The sequence below is a fragment of the Taudactylus pleione genome, unplaced genomic scaffold (assembly GCF_031769625.1).
Source record: "Taudactylus pleione unplaced genomic scaffold, aTauple2 ptg001477l, whole genome shotgun sequence".
In the NCBI taxonomy this organism is placed as follows: domain Eukaryota; kingdom Metazoa; phylum Chordata; class Amphibia; order Anura; family Myobatrachidae; genus Taudactylus; species Taudactylus pleione.
Genome location: NW_028285875.1, coordinates 1971053 through 1991065, shown reverse-complemented (window position 1 = coordinate 1991065; position 20013 = coordinate 1971053). Strand labels below are relative to the sequence as shown.

Below are 20013 nucleotides of genomic sequence, written 5' to 3'. Positions count from 1 at the left end.
TGACAAGATCCCATAATATATTGTGACAAGGTCCCCACTCTGCATTTGTCAAGTTCCTCATTCTGTCATTATGGGCCAAATTCAGAGCCGGACGCTCTGACCAGAGCGCTCGCTCTGAATTAAGCCCCTCCTACATGAAAATGGAATGGACTCTTGGGCGCTCGCATAGCTGTGGGTGACTACCCACAGCTATAGCGAGCGTCCATGATGATGGTCGCGATGGTCTTGCGACGGAGACCCTGCGGTAGGGTCTCGCTGCCGCAAGCCCTGGAGTGATTTTGGCTCTATCAGAGCCAAAATCACTCCCACTGACATCACTAGTGATGTCAGTGGGGCCGACTTCAGACGGTAGGCGTTCCCATGGGAACGCCTCCGTCTGGCAGCTACGCCCCCGGCACGCCCACCAAAGGGGGCGTGCTGTCGATCAACATCGACCCCTTTGGTGCGAGACCCGGAGCGACGGCTATCCCGTCGCTAGCCGGGTCTCGCACATGCGCACGACGGAGCTCCCTCAGTAGGGCACCATCGACCCGCTTGCGAGCGTCCTGCACTTGCGAGCGGGTCTGAATGACCCCCTATGTCCCTAACAAGGCCCTCATTGGCTTATTACTGGAAAAGTCCTCCCCCTGCACTTGACTTGCAGTCTTGGATCACCACGGATAGTAGCCGTAGTCCAAGACTGGTAGACAGTTTAGCAGAGCTAGCAGACTGGTTAGTTGCAAGCAGAAAGCAGACACTGGTTAAACAGAATGAAGTTTATATATAACAAACAGGGTTCAGGCAGAAGCATAATCACATATCCATTTCCAGTATTCTGCATAATCAAGAGTCAGGCCAGGTTGGTACATGGTAAGCACAGAGAGGGGGCAGACAGAAGGATCTTCAATGTATAGTCAAAGGACAAAAGCAGTGGTCATTAACAGAGGCGTTTGCAGGTATGCCCATAGCAAGTACATGGAGCAATCACCTGGCACTACTTTCTAGGTGAAGCCTCACTTTACCACTTAACTGGCATAGTCGCATGTGACCTGTACTTCAGCTGACAAGGTCGCACAAAATGTGACCACATCGCACCGCTGTTTTTTGAAGAGTTTATCCGTTCTGCACATGATCTTCTCTGACTCCTCAGACCCCCATGCAGTGATTTGGCGGTCTGTGACCGCCGACATCACAGCCGGAATCTCGCCCCAGAATGCTGTTCGAATGGCATTCTGTAGCTAAGACACTGGGGACAAAAGTGTGAGGAGGGGAACTTAGGGCCCGATTCAAACCCATATGCTAGGCTGCGATCGCACGTAGCCTGCTGATTTTTGCAATCTGCGCATGCATATAACATGCAGTGCGCATGCGCGAACCAGTCCATGCGATCGCAAAGCGCTTGCACCCTGTACACAGACGTCCCGCTAGAATGAGTGACAGGACGAGCCGTTTGTGGGTGATGAAACACGGGTGTGGTGGTGTGAATGCAGGCATGCCTGTGCGTCTGAACGCCGTTTCAGGGGTGTGCATAATTAAGATGCAGCATCAGCATACATGTCGCATGGCTGAATTGCACACTGCAGCACTCGCTGTGCTTGCGGTAGGGTATGGTCAGCCACATGTGCTGCATATGGGTCCGATGTTACTGATTTGTTTCATACACTTCCTGGAGATGACGTGTGTTACTAAGGGAAAGTAGGCATCTTGTGTCAAGCTGGTGGGCGTCTAAATACATACCGCGATCGCACGGCAAGACATAGTGGGCATGCTAATGTCTTGCTAGCAATCTCGGGATTTGCATACTCAGGCTGCTGATGGCTGCGTGCGAACGTATCCTAGCTAACGGGTCTGAGTTCCCCCTTGAACACATTTTGGCTGATCTCTGCAAGTGCAGAAATCGGCTGCAGCAGGGGGAATTGATCATCAGCCTCCCCCCTGACACACACTCTGCTGCAGAGTGCATGTGCTGGAGTAATGCTAATGGGGGGATTTACTATGAGTGGGGTAGAGTAAAATAAGTAATATGACGCTAAAGAGAGGGTGAAATATAAAAAAAATGACACTGGTCACTGGGGAAGTGGGGGAGGAGGGTGCAAAAACAGGGGCTATTTACAGGTTTATGAAAACAGGGGTTCTTTTACTAGTAAAGGAGTTTGGGGGTACTGCTAGCAGGATTTATGACTACTGGGGGGTCTACTGCCAATGGGTGATGGGAAGTGATTTCATAATGAGGCCTAAGGACATGGGGTGTTGCGAGATACAAGGCGAGTGGTTCCCAAACTGGTCAGGGCACCCTAAGGGGTATATTTACTAAAGAGAGAGATTTTAGAAATGGAGATGTTGCCCAAAGCAACCAATCAGATTCTACTTAACATTTAACTAGCACCTTCTAGAAGATAATGGCTATGAGCAACATCTCAACATCTAACAACTCTCACTTTAGTAAATAGAGTCCAGGTTTTAAGAATTTCCATACTTTAGCACATGTGACTTTAGCATACTGTAGTCAGTTTGATTATACCATCTATGCACAAGCATGGATATCCTTAACACCTGGACTGTTAGGGTGCGTTGAGGACCGAGTTTGGAAACCCCAACCCTAGGCATATTTTTTTCCAATAAAATATTTAAATATATTTTCCAAAATACTTTTTAAACTATATTAAATGTAAAAAAAAAAAGTAAATTCCTGACCAGTTTTGCTGGGTAAAAATCATCAGTTAAGTGGTTAAGTACCAGTGGGTGTGGTTCTACTGACTGTCAGGTTAAGCTGGGCATACACATCCAGATAAAATGCCTGTCAGGCCGACAGACATTTTATCTGGCAGCCTGCCAGCCCGCAGATGTCCGCGGCATATACTGTGAGATATCTCACAGTGTATTAGCCCCGACACCTGCGCTCCGCCCTGGGGGAGGAGACATTTCCCTGTTCCTTCCATGGGAAGGAACACAGGAAATGTCTGTCTGTTGGCAGCGGCTGGGCATACACTGCCCGATGCAGCCATCAGTTTAACTCATAAATATCGCATCGGACAGGTATGCCGGACAATCCAGCATGCTCGACCGAGCAATATTTATCCCTCGATCGCCCACACACACGCTACAATTATCGGGGCATTCCGCGGATATCGGGCGGATCGCCCCGATAATTGTGACGTGTATGGCCAGCATCTCTGCAGCTAGTTTAACACTGTCGGGAGCTAGGTATCCAACTCAAGCTGTATTCAGTGCTCCGCATTCTTTGAGAGTCTTTTCACTGGGACACCTTATTAAATTGAGTGATAAGAGTTAGAACAAATGTTTTGGTAGTACGGTATTTAATGCTGACAGTAAAAAAGTTCCTAAAAGGATCTCCACACTGCACTTGGCATGGTACCCATTCTGCATCTGGCAAGGTCTTCACTGTGCACCTGCCAAGAAAGGTCCCACTCTGCACCACCTGCCCAGGTTCTCCCTATGTGTCTGGCAAGGTCCTTACTGCCCATCATTCTGCACCAGGAAAAATTTCACTATAGCTAACTAGATCTCAGACACCACATGACCTTACCCTATTTACAGATACTAGCAAATTTAATTAGAAGCCAGCTAATCTTGCAGTATGTTTTATGGTTGGATCATGGAATTAAACTAGACATCCCAGAGGAATCTCAATTTGACATGGTGTAAACATGCAAACTCTACACAGATAGCATCCTAATCTGAATGAAATACAAAATCCCAGCAATGCCTTTGGATATATAGCCAGAGATGTTTGAATTATGCGTTTGTACATGTGGTTTTAAGGCAGGTAAAAGTATCAGGATGCTAAAACTCATTGTTCAAAAAGGAATGCATTCTACAGAATTATGCATTTTACTTCTGTCACCATTTTTTTGGAACGATACTTGATCCCTTTACAGAGTAATGCAAACAAACACTGCTACATATGCAAATCAAACACCACTAGCAGTGTCCTCCATGTAGCTCTGGTAATGTCCTTACTGTGCCCCTTGCAGAATTTAAAGTGTGGTTGCCGCTAGCTCTTTGCCCTGAGTATTATCTCCCCCTAAAAAGTCTATTATTATTTTTCTGATGTTTAATACAGTGGTATAAAGAAACTGATTTATATATGCTAGTATGCATTATATGCCAAACCAAACCGAACAAGGACAGTCAGCATCTGTTAACCAGGTTAAAACTCACCTTACCAACGCTGGATTATTTAAAGTTTCAAGTGATTGGCAACTGAATATTTTGGTTCAGCCTGTTTGTACAGCTATATAAACATCCACTGTTGCTACTATATTACAACCTTCAATTATAATTGCCAATGTACGCAAGCTGACTTTGCCTTACATTACTTTGTGACCACATACTGCTAGAAAGTGTCCAGTTCTGTGCAAGTGTACAGTATCTGTCTATTCCCATGAGGTTTATTTGGAAACTTTGCCTAAAGCCTGAGTCATAAACCACTGAGACTAAAAAGAGGGGTTGCCTTCTGACCTCCTGGTGAGATAACTCATTTAAGTTGTGTGGATACCTTAATTATCCCAATCACCTCAACTGTAAATGAGATCTCCTGTGAATGAGCTGGATTTCCATGGTCAGTGATTGCACCAGGGGTGTATTATGGGGTCAATCCTGTTCCACATGTTCTTGCGGGTGCGAGTCATCGCGACAATGGCCACGCTTGATGGCAGCCCGGGTTCGCTTAAAAGTGCTCACAGCCTCATAGGGCGTCAAGCAAAATTAAGCGAATTCGGGCTCGGAGCGGAGGGTGCGAGGTGCTGGTCCGTTGCCAATGTTTTAACAGCATTGCAACGGCAACTCTCATCCCCCACATGGAATAGGATTGACCCCTAAGAGTGGGCACAGTCTCCATCTGGGCCCCCTCCTCTCTGGCCAGCTGTGCAAGGGAGTAGACTGCACATGTGCAGGTTTCTCGAATATTGGGGCAATGGCCATTTTACCAGTGATTTTTCTATTGCACAAATCGTCGGGAGAATAGCCACCGCGTCATTTTCCTAGTGATTTGTGCAGCATTGCCGCTGCTGATGTTGGTCTCCAGAAAAGTATTCCAGGACACCGGTGTAGGGTGGCATTGTACCCTGTATCTATTCTAGATACGCCAGTGGATTGCGCATCTCTAAAAACTCTTATGTAACCCCTAAGCCTAAGGGGTCAAGTCAATTATCTGTAAGTCCCTATTGTGATGTGAGTAAGTACGAATATGTCACATGTATGGCATCTTAAGTGCTTACAGCTCCGTAGGGCCGCGTACAAAAATAAACGAGTCCAGGGCGAGATAGGGCCACGAGGTGCCGGAACTTGTGGTGCTGTTGGTGGCATTACCAGTGCATTACAACTTGAACTCACCCCCTCACAGCTAATTGACTCATCCCCTAAGAATAGCCATTAGGTGCGTGTTATGGTAGCATTAGAGACAAACAAAACAGTACCTCAGATTTTAGATGGTTTCTGGGCCTTGAATCAAATGGTCAAATGAAACGCAGACAGTTCATTCATAAGAGATTTTTCAAATAAATGGACTGGTAGTTTAAATAGATTCTTTTTAAATGTTAAAGTAAATATATAAAATGAAAAATTATGAAAATATTTTATTTTTAAATGATCTTTAAAAAACAATGCATTGTTGATACCTCTGTTAAATTACTTTTCTATTTGAATCAGAAATAAAAGATTTTGAAGCTAATGTTGAGCCAGTTTATTTTACCTTTCTCATGACCAGATTAGTGGCCACTAACACGTATGCAGACTTGCCCATTTCTGGTACTTGCTCCTGCCTGGCAGAGAGAAGGGAAGGGGTAGACTAATGCATACACATTACTGTAAGGGTGTGTTTGCACAATTACAAACAGTGACACATATACAACATATGAAAGTTGTATCATTTGCAGGTTGTTGAGGGCAGGTGTGAAAATGGAATGGGTATGTAATGGCAGAATACCGACAGCGGCATCCCGATGGTTGGTATCTCGACAGGGTCGGGTAAGTATACTTACCCTCCCCCCTTTCCCCACTAACCCTCCCTTCTAATAGCCTAACCCTCCCCATCCCGCACCATGACCCTCCCTGTTAGTGCCTAAACCTAACCCCCCCTTTGTGCCTAAACCTAAAATCCCCCCTTAGTGCCTAACCCTAACCCACCCAGTGGAGCCTAACCCTCCCCCCAAAACCTAACCATAACCCCCCCCCCCCCTGTGGCTAACACTTGTTCGTGCTGGCGTCGGGATTAAGATAGGTGTCTGTATTTCTACGCCTACCTTAAGTCCCTTGGGATTTGGATGTCGGTATTGAGACCTCTCATAAATAAATCCCTGTGAAAACACAACAATGATGATAGCGATGTCATTGATTTTAATAGGGGCTTTCTATATTGCTCATGCATTTATTGGTTTTGTATCTGTGTGTTTTCTTTTATTTATTTACTTGGACATGAGATGGAGAGTTGTTCCTGCTGTATTTGAGATGTGTTTTTATTTAAGGTGTAATCAACCCCACATAACTAATATTTACTTTACAAACAAAACACATGGGTAAAAATTGGGTATTAGTGTGTGTGTAAAGTATGCCTGATGTATATTTTACATGCAACTTGCGATAGTAGCAGCTTTGCATATGTCCACAGTTGCAGCTTTTTTTTAGAAACACATTTTATGCCTGTGAATTGAGGTGCAATTGAGCTCAGCTTTTCATCAGGACCTTGGTGTGGAAGAATACAGTGACATTTTGTAGACTAATGCATTATTCATGAGAAAGCAGTCTATGATTTGACTAGGATATAGTGACGTCACTGAGACATGATATCATATCAGTGTTCACCCTATTAATGAATTCCTACATGATAGTTCAGCTCTCACAATTGCTGCCTGGCAGGGCCATAACTAGGGGTGTGTGGCCGCGCAGAGCTCTGTGGGTGGCACCGTCTCCACCCCACGGCCCCTGCCTCTAGCTGCAGGGTTTCTGGAATGACATCCTGCAGCCATTATCACTGCAGCTGTGCTGCCTGTATGGTCCATTGGACGCTACAGACAGACACCATGCCATGATTACAGCTGCCCGGAGCATCTTGTAGACTCTCCGGGCACTGCAGTAGTTCTGGTTGGTGGGGCTCCGCCCCCTTATATGCAACGTCGTGTGCAAAGGAGATGGGGCCGACTCAGGGCACTCAGAGCACGCTGCTGCTTGGACTTTGTAATATTCCATTGATACAAACAAGAAACATTTTGTTTCAGGTAATTGCAGCTGCTACATTGTTGTCTAAGTTATTTGGCCTTCAGTTGCAATTGCACCATATTTGTAAACGAAGGACACAGGTCAAGGATTTGTTTCTTCATATTTGAAGAAAACCTGCCTGGATTTATTGCATCCTTCTTCATCAAAACCTCTTCCAAATATAGAAGAACCCTTTAAAGATTCCCCAGGTACAAAATTATTTGGCAGGTTCCTTGTCAGTAAAGCTGGGTACACACTTGGCCAGTCCTCAGGAGACCCAGCATACTTGGTTGCAGACTCTACATACAATCTGTACGTACACACCTGTCCAATTTTTCAGCAGCCTGGCTTCCACTCATATACAAATTTAAATAATAATGGGCAGAGTTACACAGCACAGTATGATGTGTGCATGCTAAAGAAAAGGTTAATTTAAAATAAAAAAAAATGCATGGGGTCCCCTTCAAATCAGTAATCAGCCCTGACCGCTGAGCCTGGTCTGGTATTGGGAAATAAGGGGCTACAGCGTGGGGTTCCCCCTATTTTTCAATAACTAGCACTGGGCAAAACCAGTAGCAGGCTGAACAGTGTGGGGTCCCCCTGCCATAATGTTAACCAGCCCCAAAATGGTGAGTCCAGGACTGGAATCCCTTGTGAAATGGGACCCCACTGAAAAAATGGGTCCCCTCTCCCAAGGAACAACTTGGCTATTCCCCGCACCCTTGGTAGTGGTGGGTGTGGGGTTAATGGTGATTAAATATTTAAATACTGTTCTTTACAGATGGCCTACAAGACCCAGCAAGCCTGCCTCGGAATGCCGGCACTTGTGAAACAGACATAAAGGGCCTGCTGGCACCTGTAGTCCACCCGTAAAGAAAAAATTAAAATAAAGACAGGACACAGAATGTTTTAGTACTTTATTGAACATTTCTTCACCTGGTGGAGTGATGGCCTGTTTAAGCTCTTTTCTAGTGGCCACCATCCCCTCAGGACTTTCAGCTTCTTCTGTCTTCTCTCTTTTCCAATCATCAGGAGCTCTTCTCTTCTCCTTTCCTGTCGACCGAGCCGCTGCCTCGTGCTTGCTAATATCAGCCAGCTCCAAAGGGCGAGGCAATGACATGACACAGAGAGCCACGTTTGGCTCTGGTTCACTGTAACCATCTTGAATTTCAGAAATGGTGTTGCCAGCAAGCCATTGTTGTGCACATATGGCAGTGGTGGAAACTGACAAACTCTGCAATAATGGTTGACGGGGACTGAAACCTCCAAGGATCCAAGCCCGTGGCCTCTGTCAGGTCCACAGACAGGGCCCGGGAGCTAGGCCTGCTGTCGTGGCAGCGACCTCTGCAGGACCCTGCAACATGGTTGCAGCAACTGTTAACCCTATGTTTGTCAGGCAGTGCCGCTTATGCTGGCATGTGCCCGCCTGGCTGGCAGCTTCTGCGGATAGTGTGCTGAGCTGCTGGGTACAGAGATTGGTTATCAGCACCAGTCTCAGCAGCCTTCACACTTCCATATTGGTTGGAGGTCGGTTCTCCTGATTTTTAAACATGTTTAAAAATCCTCTGATTCGACGAGCCAATCAGCATCGGATGAAAGCATTAGTTGGGTGAGGGTACACACTTATGCAATGTTGGACCAACTGGTCGGTTAGAGGTCGGATTGAATGCAGTTTGGACAAGTGTAGACCTAGCTTAAAGAAAGTACAGAGCCTAGTGATGTACTAGTCAGGTTAGCTGACATTACTGCAGATAGTCATGGCTTGTTACAAGATGGATTAGAGATGTCATTCAGATACTAGGGGGTAAATTTAGTCGAGTTTAGTTTTTTTAATCTCGATATGCATCGCCGAATCTCGGGTGATTTTCCATCTCGCAAATTTACTAAGAAGTGAGTTTAGCTGAAAGTGAGATGGCCAATAGCGAAGCAGGTTGAGATATCTCCCCCAAGTTGCAAGTGATGACATTACTCACCCGAGATTGCAGTGTTTTCTCTCTGCAAATCTCAACCGAGCTAGCAGCCTGCACATATCAGTGTGATATGTGCTGGCTGCTTGTGTGTTAAGACCTGTAAGAAACGGGTTAAATGTTAATCAAAAAAAATTACATAGGGTCCCCCCCCTAAAGCTTAACCAGTAAAGAATAGTATAAAAAAACACACACACACCGTGAAAGTACAGTCTTATTACATACATACATACACACACACTCACCTCCATTACCAGGAGTAGACCCCTTGTCCAAAGTAGGCATCCAAGGTCTTCAGAAAAAAAAAAAAAAAGAAAATCGCGACCCATGCAACTGATAACAACCAGGATGGTTGTTATCCCCGAATTAAACGCTCAGACGCGGCTCTAGCCTTTATAGAGCCGTATCTCAGCATTCATTGGCTGAGAGAAGTGCACCCCCGCCTCTGTCAGCCAATGAACGGCTCCCTCCATTGAAGTCAATGGTGGGAACCGCAGAATAAACTTTAGTAACCTGCGGCTCTCCATTGACTTCAATGGAGGAGCCGTTCATTGGCTGAGAGAGGCGGAGACTCACCTCTCTCAGCCAATGAATGCTCAGATATGGCTCTATAAAGGCAGAAGCCACGTCTGAGTGTTTCATTCGGGAGATAACAACCATCCTGTTTATCAGTTGCGTGGGTCACGTTTTTGGTTTTTTTGTTTTCTGAAGACCTTGGATGCCTACTTTGGACAAGGGGACCACCCCTTGTAATGTAGGTGAGTGTGTGTGTATGTATGTATGTAATAAAACTGTACTTTCATGGTGTGTGTGTTGTGTGTTTTTTTTACACATTTCTTTACTGGTGAACTACAGGTACCAGCGGACTCTTAATGCCCCGCTTGCTGGTACTTGTGGTTCTCAAAGTACCAGCATGTGGGGGAGGCTTGCTGAGATCTGTAGTTCCACTTTAAAGACAATGTTGATATTTCCATTTTTTGCACACTACATACACTATCAACCCGCCACCCACCACCCTAGGGTGGCGGGGATAGGCCAGCGGTGGCCTGGAGATGGGGACACCTTTATTGGGGGGGTCCCCAACTCCCCAGGGATCCTTGGCCTGGGCTTACTAGAGGTCTGGACTGATGTTGCGGCTGGGGGGCACGGTGAAAGTGCTCCCTGGCTGTGGCATCAGCCCCCCCGCTAGAAAGAGTCTGGTGCTGGTTTTATTATAGTGGTACCCCTACGCAGTTTTTTCCACCCAATAATTTAAACCAGGACTGGCCCTGCAGCCTGGTGCTGGTACCTAATTTACGGTGGAACCCTACTCGTTTTGTTCCATGTCATTTTAGGTACCAGGATAAGCTGGCAAACCCGGGGCTGGTTAGGCTTTTGGGGGGGGACCCTTTGTACATTTTTTTTTTTTAAATATACCCTGTTTAAACTATTTACAGGCAGAAACATACACAAATCACAATGATTTGTGTATGTGTCAGCCAAACTCGCCACTCTGGAGGTGAGTGTTTAAAATGTCAATTTGGCAGAGAGTTTGCAGGCATCTCACCCGAGATGTCATCTTGATTCTTGGTAAATTTGCAAGCTATATCTTTTAGGTGAAAAGTACTTCTGAGTTTGCCCGATGGTGATAAGATGCGAGTTTGCTATCTCACCCGAGTTTTACGTGTGAGAAGAGAAATCTCTCTCTAACTCACCCGACTTTGCCTTTAGTCAGTTTGCGAGTTGAAAATCATGCCTAAACTCTCCTGAGATTGACATCTCGACAATTCTCGATTCTTAGTAAATTTACCTCTAATAATTAACAAGATCACCATTACAAATATACACCAATATGATCCCATGCTCTTAGTGCACTCTGTATGGTGCAGACTTCCAGTACTGGGATTTTTATTGGTAGTAGCAGGTTCACATAGGGAAATGTTTTCAAGTAAGTGAGAATTCACCTCTGACTCAGTAGTTTTATAGTTTTCAGTAAGTATGTACAGAAATGTTTTACTACTGCTTCTTGCAGCCTCTTGTGCTGTGTGTAGTGGCACGGTGTTTGTGTCACACTACTACGTATATTATTCTCTTCTTGATGATATTGCAGAAAAAAACATTGTAAATCTTGCTGACCATAGTATGGCCGAGAAGGTTCCTCCATCATTTGTCAAAATGTTATTAATAAGCATTACAATAAAGCCAATCCATTTAAGACATATGGACTCAAACCAGGTTATGTGCCCATATATAAGCAATATGTGTTTTCCAATCACTATGGGGGCTGTTGCTCTGTCCTGCATGTAATGATAGGCTTTTGTGCTCAGCACAAGATGCTCCTTAAGATATGCAAGATCTACAAAATGAGATTCTCATGTACAGAAGCTATTTGAACAAGCTGAAAGGGTTGAAGATTTCCAGATATTTTACATTTTACCCCACTTTATAGGGACAGCACGAAGATTTTCAGACCCGCAAGTAGCATTGATACCAGCCAAACCTTGCTCTATATACAGTACCATGGTATGTTTTGAGTGCAGGAGGAAGCCCCACCTGACTGCTGTAGGGGGCCAGTAACTAATATAATAGACTCCTTGTAGAAGGTGAACCCCCAGTATTTCTGTTTATATAAATCTATGAACTTTGCGGAAGTTTAATTAAGAGGTCTTATTGATGTATAGAAAACACAGATTACATACAGCATAAGTGAGACATCCTTCATTCTACTAGCTCCAGAGTTACATCAACAGACATTTCTCAGAGACACTTGACCCCAGGGTCCTAAAAGTGAAAGGCTGTCTATGATTGTCATTCACTGAGCCCAGGTTCCCAGTGCTGAGCGCTTTGCTGGATGATTGGGAACAGGACTAGAATTTCATGTGCCCTGTAGCAGTGTAAATATCAACAAATCTGTCATCCCCTGACGAGTGGGCGAATGGCTGCGATGTCTCAGCCCAGCCCAGTGCTGTGTTATTGGAAACATAAGGAATTTCACCTGGGGGGTGGAATGCCACTAAGATTATTCTTGTTCCTCTCCCAGAAGTCGGAATGCATCCATAAAAAAGCACAGGTGCTCTGCTGGGGGTGGCCTGTGTGTATGTGTGCATTGTGTCATGCCCGTGTGTGCTGCCAATATTTCATGGTATCCCATGACACTTTGCTGCTGTTCACCTTTGTGTGCATACTGATATATAAAAGACATGGAGACATGGAAGTACATCCCAACATGACTTAGTCTCAAACCGATCAATTATATGTGTGTGTGTGTGTATATATATATATATATATATAAATATATATATATATAGCTAGTGGATTCTTGGAGCACCAGGAAATGTGGTTCACCGTAAAATATATATGTGTATAAATAAAATAAAGTGATCAGTGGTTAATCCTTGTCATTACCGGGAGAAACAGATGCATGTAAATACAATTGTATATGTGTGTACACTATAAAACAGGTAGAGGGGCACCCCCTGATTAAACGGGGTGTCAGCTCAATCCAGTAATAGACAAGGGGTGGCTGGCCCCTTAGAAAGGCAACATAGAAACAATAGAACTGGGTCAGAGCGCCTAAGGTGCCATACAATAGGGAATAGTGTATACAGGTGTAAAGTGCAAGTGCAAAATATTGTAATTCCAACGCGTTTCGTCTCCTAATGGACTTCTTCCCCTTCCCCTTGAAGAAGTCCATTAGGAGACGAAACGCGTTGGAAGCCTGTACCTCGCTGACATACTCCTCCAAAAAATAAGATAAGATATTTATCGGCTTTTCAGCACCTATTTAATATTCTTTTATGTTCTTATCAATGCTTTTATTAATTTCTTGTCTGATTTTGTTACTCGTTTTTACATTGTCTATATGGTATTTATGTCCCCATTTTATTCATTAAATTGTATTTTTACCTTCACTCACTTGTCTGTGCGACAGTTTTTTACAAATAGGTTATTTACCATATATTATTGCTATATCTGCCTATACGTATCTGTGTGATACAGTTTTTCATAAAAAGGTCGTTTACCATATATACAATATTTTGCACTTGCACTTTACACCTGTATGCACTATTCCCTATTGTATGGCACCTTAGGTGCTCTGACCCAGTTCTATTGTTATATATATATATATATATATATATATATATATAATATAAAATCATCAATGCCAAAGTTTATAAAACGCTACAAGTTCTGGACAGGTAAGGACAAGGAAACTATTGAACAGTGTAAAACTAAAGGACGTGAACGTATAAGTCATGTGAGGAAAGTTGCGTGTCTGGGCAGGACATGTGTAAATTCTCACAGTGGGTACAATCATACAGTTCAGAGCAAGTGCAGAACATATCAGTCATGTAATGATCATACATTTACAGATAGCACAGAGGATGGAAAGTGTGCAAATGGGTAGATGCAGAGGAGGTGATAGAGAGAGAGAGAGAGAGAGAGATTTAGCACACAAAATAGAAGTGGAATTATCCAAATTTACAGAATAAAAAATACTCAGAATTACACTGAGCATATGCAGATGTGTCCTCATACATCTAGCCTCAATACGCTAGGCAGCGCGACTTGTCTGGCGTGAGTGACATGCCAGGACCCATGCAACTCTGCTAGCGTCAGGTATCACGTCTATTCGGGTGTCTTTTTTTATTTAAGTGTGTTTAAGTCGCAATACGATGTAACTAGTACACACCAGCAGATACTGCTGATTAATTTGATATGTGACTCTTGTATATCTGTGAGCACCTGAGTCTGTATATGAAGCACAACGGAACTTGGAATGAAAAAATCTGCGGTCGCTACATTGTAGCACTTCGTATACAGATTCAGGGACTCAGTCGCACACAGATATACAAGTGTCACATATCATATTAATCAGCACAGTCTGCTCGTGTTTCTTAGTCGCATTGCATTCCAACGTAGATGCATGTTTGGCCAAAGAAAAAGGCGTCCGGCACTAACAGAGTCTCACGGGACATGGCGCGCAGAGAGGTTTTTTTTGGAGTGACTGCACATCTGTAAAACAAGAGGAGTGGTGCAGAATATTAACAGAGAGTGAGGATTAAATATAGACTTCTGCATACACAACAAGAGGAGTAATACTATGTAGTTGTACATACATACAGGTTGAGTCTCCCATATCCAAATATTCCGAAATACGGAATATTCCGAATTACGGAATAATTTTGGCATGACTGAGATAATAAAACCTTTGATTTTTGATGGTTCAATGTACACAAACTTTGTCTAAGGCACAAATTATTAAAAATATGGTATAAAATTACCTTCAGGCTGTGTGTATAGGATGTAAATGAAACATAAATTTATTTCATGTATGTACACAAACTTTGCTTGAGCCACAAAATTATTGAAAATATTGTATAAAATGAGCTGCAGGCTATGTGTATAAGGTGCATATAACACATATATGCATTCTGTGTGTATATTGGGGTCCCATTCCCAAGATATTTCATTATGATATGCAATTATTCCAAAATACAGAATATTCCGTTATTCAAAATACCCCTGGTCCCAAGCATTTTGGATATGGGAGACTCAACCTGTACTAGGATATGAACAGACACTTAGAGGTATATTTACACACCCCCTTAGGATTTAAAAAAAAAGATTTTGCGCGCTGGGGAGGGGGCGCTGTGAGCCCCTCAGCCCGGCGCAAAGCCAGGAAGGGGTACAGTCTGCGTGAACGCTCCCCCCCACAGGCATAGGAGGCTGCTGCTTAGCAGCCGCGAGCAGTCTCCCATTGCAGCCCAGCACTCAGTGTGCTGGGCTGCTGTGATTTAAGAGGGAAGGGGATGGCATCGGGCCCCTCCAGAAGCCCTGGTAATTAGTATCCGCTCCCCCCCCCTCTCGGCACCCCTGAGTAATGACTTCTAAAAAAAACACCATTTGCTATGCATTGGTTTTGGAGCTCAATTGAAATCCGACATCGATGCCCGTCAGATTTCAAACCCCTTTACCATTAATCTGCTGTGGAGGTGAAGCCCTGCACAGATTACTATGATCTGTGCAGACTTCGCTAGCTTAAAGAGTGTTTAAATGGTTAGACACAGAAGACAAAAAAATGTTGCCCCCCTTCCTCCAAAAATCCATAACTAGCTCTGGACCTCTGAGCCTAGGCTGGTATTGGAAAATAGTTGCTGGATTCCATTTATTTTCCAATAACCAGGCAGAGACAGCCCGGAGCCTGACGCTATAGCAAGGGGACACGCAGCATGGGATTCCCCTGCCACAACGACAACCAGACCCAAACTAGTCTGGAATTTCTAGGGAAGTGGGACCCCCCTCCCCTTCCCAAGGACAACTAACTTTGGGCTAAAAGCCCAGGGCTCTTTTCTGCACCCCTTTTCCAGCTAAGTCTACACATATCATAGTGATCTGTGCAAGGCTTCACCCACACTCATCTGCCACCGGTAGGCCTATTATTTGGGCAGGTTTGCCGTAGTTTTAGGGTCGTTTTAAAAACAATGCTAAGTGAGTCTCCAGTTTCTATACTGGTAATGTGAAATAATCAATAGTTGCTCCAATGTTTTAAAGCCAGTATTTTGGTCATTTTACTTTTAATAATTGGTTGGTTTGCCAAACTGACAAAAAAACTACCAAAATAACAAAATCAACCAAAATATACCTCTTGGGCTTACACTGAGCAAAGCTTTTTGGAGTTTGGCACCTTTGTTACTATCCTCGGATGGCATAGTCCACTTTATGCTTTATGATCCCTCTCCCAAAGCCTCTGTCCGGCTTTGGAAACTGACACTGGGATTGCTATTGTGATCGCAGCTGCGATTACGCATGCAGGTATGCTGTGAAAATATGCTAATGACTGCAATCGCAAAGCTAGTATAGAGACACCAAAGGCCAACATAGAGATGCCCACTAGCGCTTTCGCACATCCGTAATACCTTGCAATCCTGCATATAAATCTGTACCATCAAATAACATCGGCCCATCACGCACAATTACAGTACAACAGGTCTGACCTTACCCAGAAATTGATAACCTCATCGCACGCAGTGAATACACAAGCTGCATATGCCGTCGCAGTGGTTAAGTTATGCAAGCCCAAGTAACGGCGTTCAAACGGACAGACGCACCTGCGTTTCTCCGACCACTCCCCTGTCACCACCCCCACGTTGATCTGACGTCACTCAATCTGCGATGAGTGATCACAGTGCGATCGCAATGCTAACTCGCGCACTGCGGTGCATGTGCAGTACGCACCAATTGGCTGTCTTCATACACTATTGCAATAGCGATCCATGCTGAATCAGCCCCACTGTGCGCATGTGCAGTGTCAGATTCTTTGGAGGAGACAATGCGAAAGACTCCTCCAAAGTGTCGGTATGTACAGTAACTTGCAGGGACAGAGATTATCGCTACTGCTGTCATTGAAAGTTATGTTTAGTACATAGAGGGGATACATTTGTTTCAATAGAAATGGCCTGTCATAATATGGACTGCTGCTATTATTACCCCTTAGGCTTAAGCTGGGTACACACTATACGGTGTACCTGTACAATATATCATCCTGATGCGGATCGAAATGATATATCATACACATTGTTTAGTGTGTACGCTTGATCCATTGTTCATCGCACCGTATCATCTGCTGTGCTCTTCGGGAGGTGGGCCAATGCAAAGAATGACGTGTTGCACTCCCCCGACAGCTCCTCGGCAATCCTACTCACGATTTGGAGTAAAACATGTCCAATCTGACTTAAGATCTATCGTGCATCCAGTGCATTGTGTCCCAGATTGGCAAATCTGCCCTACAGCACGGCAGATCTGTAGATGCGATGTGCGATGAGCGGGGACGCGCATTGGCATCGTGATCATGAGTGGACACTCACGATTTGGGCATACTTTACTTCGAAATCAGCAAAATCGAGTAAAATATTGCTGTGTGTGGGCAGCTTTACATGCAGCCACAGTCGATGTATCGGTACATCACTCACTGCATTGCTGGGTTGCACCATCGTATGGGGTGTATCCAGCTTTACACTGAGCATGCAGAACAAGAGGAGTTGTACAGTGAAGCTGTACATACAGTACATATCAGGATAGGAACAGAGGCTGAAACTTGCAGGTTGTCTAGAATTGGGTAAGATTTATGTTTGCTCATTATCTGGCATAGTACAAGTAAAAGAAATGTATTTTTGGGCAGAATACTTGGCACTGTTCTGTGGAAAACAAATTCCAGCTTTAAGGGCAGAGGAAATAAAAAACTCTGGCTGCTGACCATCTCCCCAGGTGAAATACCTCATTCCTTTCTCTCTCCTGACGACTGTGAACATGAGGCTGGTGGGAGACGTGACAGGATAGTCAGAGCAGGGAACGGTCTCCATTTCTTCTAAGTCCAAACTTGTTACTCTCTGAAGTAGTCACACACTTTATCCATCCATTAAAGACACCCGCATTATTAGAGCAAGAGCAGTGCTAAGCTCTTTTACAGTAACTGTGACCAGGGTGTAGACCTCTGGGCCTGTATGTGAGTCTAAAGGCCCCCATACATCAGAGATGGATTGCAGCAATCGTGCAATTTGCAATCGATTGTGTATAAAAATCTTTCCCTTTTTCAATCGATTGTGGCTATTCTGCAATCTGAAATCGATTGAAAAAGGGAAAGATTTTTATATACAATCGATTGCAAATTGCACGATTGCTGCAATCCATCTCTGATGTATGGGGGCCTTAACTTGCAGAAGCTGTGTTGTAATAAATGTAATTATTTCTCAAACTTTTTTTTTTTTTTTTTTACAAAATATATTCTACCTGGAGATGTCACTTCTATTAAGCTCTAGCCCACAATCCTGCGATTACAGCACATATGCAGCTTTTCAATGGAAATCTTGGACATCACGGAGTCCATTCCAACAAACCTTTCTAAACAGGTCTTTCGAGAGAATGTAGAAAATGACCAATAAAAATTCTTACAGTGAGCCACAGTCCTGAGAACGTTACTGGCACAGGGCTCCTGGCAGTGATGTGGTTAATTCACAGGAAGCCAGCTGCATGTACAGTTTTATTTTATAACATGGAGGAGAACTGGAGAAAAAATTGGTGAGACCCCTCCTCTCCCTCCACCTCGCCCAGCTGTGCTCCCTCCCACCTGGCCAGGACTAGAACCCATTCTGCTGCTGCTGCTTCTCTCCCAGCTTTTCATGCTGCTGTTGCTGTTGTCTAACTAGTGTGTTTTCATGTTTCCCCCCCCCTCCTGGATTCCATGCCCTTTAAGGCTGCACAGATCAGTCCTGCAGTCAGGAGTTGTTGTTGGGTGTGTGTGTGTTTTGCTTGGAGTGTGCAGCTCATGAAAAAAAACAAAAAAACACGACCGAGGCAAATGGATAGGAAGAAATAAGCAGCCCCCCCCCACCCTTACAGTGCTTTTCAGCTTTTCCATACACTGTTTGCCTTATCCCCACGCGGCTCACTGGCTTCCCCTGCACACAGTCCCGTCCTGCTCCCGCATTCTCCGCTCTGTCCTGGAAGCTTTGTAACCTTTTTTTGACTTTTTGTTTACAACAGTTTCTCTTTTTTTTTTTTCTCGTTACTCTTTTTTTTTTTTTTTAAATTTTTGTTCTCCCCTCTGGCATTTCTGTGCTCCATTCACCCCTCTGTCAATGTGACAGAGAAGGAAGGAGGGTGCAATATTAGTTTCTGGGTTGTTTCCAGTGAAGTTTGTTGGATTTTCCAAAGAAATCGGGGAGCTGGGGCACCTGGGCGTACGGTGACTGATACACAGGGATATCACAGCAGCTGTGTAAGGTAAGGCATGGGACAAGCCTGCATCTGAGTGCTGGTTACTGATGATCGGACGGACGTCCATGGCACTGTTCTGGCTCAGGGCTCTGCGTTTACAGGGATAGTCCTAGCAGACTTTCTATTCTGTGTGAAGTTTGTATTTCTCTGAAATATCATGTTATTACTTGTATAGCTTGGAATAAACATGACTCCTATACCCCTCAATATTTATCTTTTTTTCTTCTTCAAATTACGTGTATGTTTACTAAGTTGGAGATTTTCAAATCTCCTGATTATTTTTTTTTAGTTTTGCCTGCCATATTTAAAAGGGGCAATCATATAAATGCAATATCAGACTTGATTTGCATTACATATTATTGCCCTTTTAAATTGTTTGACACCTGTGAATGCTGTTAATGTTCGTAATTAAATTTCGGGTTGTGTGATTACTGCTTTCAGCTAGGTAATATCACCAACGCTGTATTTAAACTGAATGGTTCCCACCTCTTTCTTTTTATATCACTGTAAAATCCATGTCTGCAATGGTAGGCAACTTGCTGCTCTCTAGCTTTTAATAACAGAATATTATGGGACTTGTAGTTCCACAATAACTGTTGAGTCATGTGTAAAGCTAGGCTACAGTGCAACTTCTCACAGTCTTTGCTTGGCATGAAGTTAGCATGTGTTAACCTCACTGTCATTCTGTGTCATGTTTTCTGGCAATTTATCCATGCCATCATTTGCACTTTGTACAGGTTAATTTCAGTTGAATGTAACTCAAATATCTATCCTAACACACTGATACCAATTTTCCTACAAAAATACTGTTCATCCAATTTTAGGTGTATATTATTACTATTATTATTATTATTATTATTATTATTATTATTATTGGACAAATGCTGCTGGTCTGAGGATAACCAAAGAGACAAAAGACCCAGGAAAATCCAGGTCGTGTGTCTGTGTGAACATTTCAACTCTGGTTATGTGACCCTAGTCCACAACCTTGATCATGACTAGGTCTGAGCCGGACGCGCTGTGGTCTGAAAGGGTGTTCTGGGGTTACACTACCCAGGTTATGATCAAGGAACTTTCATTAGTAGATCAGAAGCTT

General features: G+C 44.0%; 1 protein-coding gene across 3 annotated transcripts in view; it reads left to right on the top strand.

The window, feature by feature from the left end:
* TNS1 (tensin 1) overlaps positions 1–20013 on the top strand; it is a 754643-nt gene that overhangs the window by 468758 nt on the left and 265872 nt on the right. The window contains exon 1 of one of the 3 annotated variants that reach the window (XM_088463871.1): positions 18589–18923. The exons of the other annotated variants lie outside the window; for them this stretch is intronic. The gene's annotated coding sequence lies outside the window, so the exon portion shown is untranslated. Of the gene's footprint in view, positions 1–18588; positions 18924–20013 lie in introns of those variants that run through there. 3 annotated transcript variants of the gene reach the window in all.